Here is a 6061-nt window from a genome sequence, read left to right as displayed (position 1 = left end):
AGGCACCATTCAATTCTGCAGAAGAGGATGCGACAGGCAAGTTGCAAGCTCCCAGCAATTCTTGATTGTTAACTTACTTTCGGGGCCAGGAACCGGAAGGAGTTAAGGGCAGGCAGGTTCAGAATTGCATTCACATTCTCATCCTATCTAAAATATTCCTTTTGTTTTAAATCAATTGTTATTTAAGTACTGGTTTTTCCATAAATTTTTGACAACTCAAATCCGAGCTTAACAAATAACCTCGGTTTTTCTTGTAATTTTGAATAGCAATATAAAATATCTAAAAATTGATTAGAGATCAATAAAAGTAAATTAATTAGATTCAAATTAATGAATTAATTTTGCTTTCAGGCGTTAGAAGCCTTCATCCGAGTTATCAACCCTGCGCGAGTCACACTGACAGAAAGGAGAAGCATGCAAGCCTCTACAGAGTCTGAGAAGAGCCTTCTTACGCACAAGTTTACGCTAATTCTGTGACTGACAACTCTGAAAATGTTGAAGAGGCTCCGAGGAGACGCCTCTGGTCCTCTGGAAAAACTTGACGAGGAAAACGACGAAGTTGATGAAGCCTCTGATCTGTCCGAGTGGGTGAGCTGCTGGACCTGTGCCTATCCAAGCTGAGGGAACTGAGCAATGTGAAGCTGACAGACGCCATGCAGCAGCTTCATGTGGACCGAGCATTCAAAGCGGCGCAAGCTGACTGTGCAGGCCGTGGCGTTGACGGCAACCTCTTCCTGCAGCAGGTCTTCGTCGTTGAGTTCACGTTTGCCAGCCAAATGTGTGACCGAGGCCAAGGATTACAGGCCAATGAAAGAACCTATTATTCATGGTGTGTTGGAGCTAATTTCATATTTCCCGGTTTAAATTTTTATTTCCAGAGGGAATCGATTTCTTCTTTAAAAAATTAATTTATTTTTGAAGTCATTGGCGCTAAAATTGTTTTTTATTAACTATAATTTTAATATTTTTGCCATCCAGAATTTGATATTAATGATCTGCTTAAATGCTTATTATTTTAAGGAAATGACCGTGAAACCGCAAGAATAGTTTTGTTTTTAGAAAATATTACGGGTTTTGCAAACCTGTAATACACGCAGAATTTTAAAATAATCACCCTCTCCTTTAAACCCCATTTTCTATGATTGTAGCGTGGAGTGGAGATTTTTGCCTTCTGAAAAAGCTTGTGGGCATCAGTCAACTGTGTATGGTGGCCTTTCGACGCGATTGCAAATCCAAAGCAGCTTGAGCCTTACACGGTGATTGGATGCAAACCCATCCTCTTACAGTCTCAGGCTCTCCCTGATTCCCTGGCTATAGGGACAAATAAGGTGACTTCCAAATTAAATCCCCGATTTTGATCTGAATTTACAATTAAACTATTATTTTCAGCAACAACGACAACTTGATCCGCTCAAAGTCTCATCTAAGCAAATTTTGAACCCTGGTGACACAGTTCTGGGTTGAGTCTTTTGCTATTTAACTTGTTTTATGTAAAATTTAGTCAAATTGGTGACCTTGGCTAAGGCTAAAAAACTCGTGCATTGTCTTATCTGAAAAAAATGTGCGATTTTAATAATTTTGATTTAAAATGGCGTTAAATTGATTTGTTAAGAAAGGATATTTCACACTAAGTTTAGTGTGTGACAAAGTTTAATTTCTTTTAAAATAACTTGACATGTTTGTGCATTAGGTGCGATTTGGAAGTGACTTGTTAATTGAAATTTGCACTAAAACTTGAGATATTCCACGGAAAAATGCAAATTCTAACCAAGTTGACGGGTTTGAGCACCAAAAATTTCAACAATTAGTATTAATTTTTTGCTTAAAAAATAACCGTAACATTCACAGCCCTAGCCAACAATAATTTTTACACTTTATTCATTTTTATAGATACTTTTACAAGGACTGTGGAGACAGATGAACACTGCCCGTGAGCACCAGCGTTTGACATTTACACGACGACTTCAAATCAACCAACATGTAAGCAATTTCCTCGCATGATGGAAATAATTATTAATTAATTTATCTCCTCAGGGATTATGTTGAACTCTTGGATGACCTAGAGAGTGACCCGCAGTACAGGTAGAACTTCAAGGAAAGACGTTCTTCCACCTGTGGAGGCAGGCGAGGATGAAGATGAAGACACAGAAATGGCAGATTTTTGAGCCGATTGTCAAGCCCAATTGCAAGGGCTGTTGGACTTGACTGTTGCTGGGGCACCAGGGAGGAGGTGGTCGCCAGATATGTAGACATTCGCGTCAATTTTTGTCCAATAATCACTTTTGGCACATCTACCTCACTCATCCTCGACTTTAAGGGCCAAAGCCGACTCCAGAAATACCACAACCACCTGAAGTGAGATACAAATTTCCTCTTTGTGCCAATATTTCTGTCTTTTTTTACTCAGGATGGCTAGCCAACGATGGAAGTGCTGTAAATTACCAACAACCACATTGACCTGACTTACACTCCAGGCAACAATTCCCTCCGCAGGGCCTGCAATACATTCCTCGGCCGCCGCTGGTTGCTGGGGGTGATTACCACGACTGTGACATTCCCGATCACGCCTTGCGCAAAACCTTCTCACCCAGAACCAGTCAGTATAAAAATTAGACATTATAGTTTAAAGTGTTGAAACATTAATCTGATTTGAATTGTTAGCTGTCGCTTGTCTACGTCATGTTCACGGCAACCGTGGGAGAGAAACGCTGAGCTCGACCCCGACCACTTCACCCTGGTGATGAACATGCTGAGACATGGTCGTTTCCCCAACGTGCCCGTCCTGCCTATTTTCTGCAACCACGAGTTGGTAATTATTTTCTCTAAAATGAATTTTACTGGTGAAATTAGGGAGGTAAAAAGCCTCCTTCTGAATAAAACGTTACTACAAACCAAAAAATGAGCCTGGCTGCAGACTTTTGGGGTCAGTGGCTTCCAGGTATGGCCGACTCCATCCTCAGAGATGGTTTTTACGGCTATGAAATCAATCCAGGGTCGGAGGTTATCGCCCTGAACAGCAATTTCTGCTATACCAACAATTGGTTGGATTTCCAAACAAACAAAAAATACAACACGATGTATTGCATTATTTATTTCCTCTCACAATCAGGTGGCTGGATGGTCTACGACAACATCAACCCTGCAGGCCAGTGGGCGTGGCTCTCAGGAGCCCTTGCTGTCTGAGAAAGCGGGGCAATGGCACACCCCTGCAACATTTGCCACAAAGAGAGAGAGAGTACATGAGGATTATTGACAGGTATTTTAAATCATATATTATTTTATATTATATATTATTTTATTATTTCATTTATTACACGGCCCATTCGCGCTCAGGATGGTTCAATTTTTCTAATTTAATTTGATGAACTCGTTTTATTGATTCCAGAATACGAGGTGAAGGCGCAGTTCCACGCTCACACTCTCAATGACCACTTCAGCATCTACTATGACCTGGATGAGCCATCAAGGGCCAACAGCAGCTTAGAGTCTCCGCCGTGACTGATGGCTGGCCACGCGTAACCTAAAATTATCCTGCTGGCTGCGTGCATGTCTCGAACATCAAAGGCATCACTGCTGTTAATATTTCAAATTTAATCGTTAATTTAACCTAATTTATTTGAGAAATGCAAATTTTAACTTCTATTTGTGCAACTGTACGTTATGCCCCAAATAAACTATTTATCCATGAACTTATTACAAAATAATCCAATATTTTTTTTCTAAAATTGTACTATTTTTATTAAATTAGGAAATTTACGGAGTTTTCCTTTCGAAAATTAAATATTTCAATTTGAACTGGGCATTTTATTCAATTAATCTAGACGCTAGAGCTTCCATCAGTTGATGTGGAAATTAATTTATTTATTAATTAATGGCCTTATTAATTTTAGTAGGATATTATATTAACGTCATGAATTTCAAGCAGATCTTCAAAAAGAATAGCTTTCACCCGTAATATAATACGTTGATTTCAAGCGTGATTTTATTTACGTGGAACAAATAACAATACCGCAAATTTCCTGAATTTAGATTATTATTATTATTTTTGCATTGTGGGTGCGGAAAATCTCTTTATTTTGACTGGCATAGCTGGTATTAAAAGAGGCCGCGTCAATAATTTTAAAAATGAGTGGCGTGACACTCTTTGGCTGCTTCTGGGTTGTGTTCTACCTGAAGCAGAGTTAATACATAAAAACGGTAATTCTTGTCCGCCGCGCGTTGGCTCTGCAGGCGCACGCTGGGGTAGATCACGCCAAAGAGTGTCACGGCATACTATACAATCACAAGCAGGGCTATGTGCAATTTAAATGATCGAATATGTTCTCTCAGCTTCAAATCATGCAATTTTAGGACATATTTAAACCAATCTTATATTTAAATCTTGACGAAAACGTCTAAAAGTGATTTAATTTGACGTAAAACCGTCTCAAAATGTCCTTTTGATATATTTTTAAAGATTTAGAAGATCAAATATTTTCATAGATATTATTAAAATGAAAAAAAATGCAATTTTCAGAGATTTTTCTCAAATAAAATAGCTTAATTTTCGATATTTTGAATAATGAGGTTTTCAAACGGCCAGACTAATATTTTTCAGACAAATTTTGCGCGGAAATAGTAAATTTTAGAAAAAAGTTGTCCACTAGAGGAATACGGAGGTTTGAAGGTTGACCACCTGGCAGCTGGCAACCTTATCGCTCAACGCACAAGCTGCGCTTGCGTGTGGTCTCCTCTTCTCACAATCAGTAGCTGTTAAACCGTCTCCCCTACAAGACGTCGATTTTGTCTGTTCGCTGCTGTCCGTTTGAAATCTCAACAACAATGGCAAGAAATTTTTCAATCTCGATCCTCTTCTCCTTAGCGTTGAACTGCTTAAAATGTCAAACAGTGCCATTATCTCGAGCGTTACGTTGTAAAAACAGGCAGCAACGCACTCCTCGCAGCTAAAAGAAAAATCTTTCTCTGTAAAATTGTGGAATGGATTTGTTTTATAGATGAGCGAAACATCTTTTTGAACTTTATTAGTGCGGAGTGGTTTAATATTAGGCCTAAATAATTTTTTTGAATTTCGATCGGTTCTAAAAATACTTCATTTTATGTGTGCAGCCCCAAATCCACAAGTGGGTCGATTCAATGGTCAGAGTAATAGAGTCTTCCTCCGTCCAGAACTCTCATCCCAGCAGAAGAGAGGAACCAGCAGTTTCGAACACATCCGTCCAGGACCCTCGGAAAGAGAAACAAGTGGATTCAGGAAGCACATCGCAGCCGCCAGCCACGAGGACCCAAGAACAATCGACAAGTGCATTAACGTCGGCTTTCCCAAATTTAAGACTCGATTAGAGCGCTTTTTACTTTTTAGCCAATAAAATCAACATAGCTTTAATTCCTCTGTGTTTCATTGGTTTTTTTTTTACCAAAATAATGAATTAAAAGAAATTTAAAGCAATTAATTTAAACATTTCTTAAATAATATAATTTGAGGAGCAATCTCGTGGTTATAGAACTCAATAAAATATAAAAAATAAATTGAAAAATTATCTAATTTTTTCATGTTTTTGGAGTTTTCTACACCTCTATATCTCGGGTTCTAAGCATCACAATGGTAAAAATTAAGCATCGTTGGGCTCGTCTCAATCTCCTTTAAGTACATAAAGGGTGTAGGATTGTTTGATCTCCACCCCTAAGTTGCCATAAAGCTTGAAACGTGCAAAAATGAGCTCTACTAGGATCGGCGGTCGCTTTTTATCAAAATTGCAGCAATGGGGTTGAAAGGGGATGAAGTTAACCACCCTCTAAATACCTTAGCTGGTTAGAAAAGGTTGAGACGAGTCTAACGGTGGAGAGCTTTTGCAATTCTGATGGTCAGAACCCGAGATTTCGGAGTTTGAAATGTAGGCAAAACACTAAAATCACTATAAATAAAGACTTTCAAAATTTGCACTCTCGAAATCTCGGGTTCTAACCTTCAAAATTGCAAATTTTACCCACCGTTGGTATCATCTCTACCTCCTCTGAACAGCTGAAGGGTTTAGGGGTGCTTACCCTCCACCCCTAATTGCAT

At 38.9% G+C, this 6061-nt stretch overlaps 1 long non-coding RNA gene across 1 annotated transcript; it reads left to right on the top strand.

Annotated features, from left to right (window-relative positions):
* The first annotated feature begins 357 nt into the window (after nt 1-357).
* Nucleotides 358-3698, top strand: LOC135948280 (uncharacterized). Its single transcript, XR_010575790.1, has 9 exons — nt 358-829; nt 1149-1328; nt 1390-1459; nt 1891-1980; nt 2035-2355; nt 2408-2596; nt 2662-2809; nt 3110-3256; nt 3386-3698. It is a non-coding gene; the product is annotated as an uncharacterized LOC135948280 (long non-coding RNA).
* The last annotated feature ends 2363 nt before the right edge of the window (nt 3699-6061 follow it).

Source organism: Cloeon dipterum, chromosome 1 (genome assembly GCF_949628265.1).
Source record: "Cloeon dipterum chromosome 1, ieCloDipt1.1, whole genome shotgun sequence".
In the NCBI taxonomy this organism is placed as follows: Eukaryota; Metazoa; Arthropoda; class Insecta; order Ephemeroptera; family Baetidae; genus Cloeon; species Cloeon dipterum.
The sequence above is the reverse complement of the archived record's forward strand: the minus strand, read 5'-3'. Positions and strand labels throughout refer to the sequence as shown.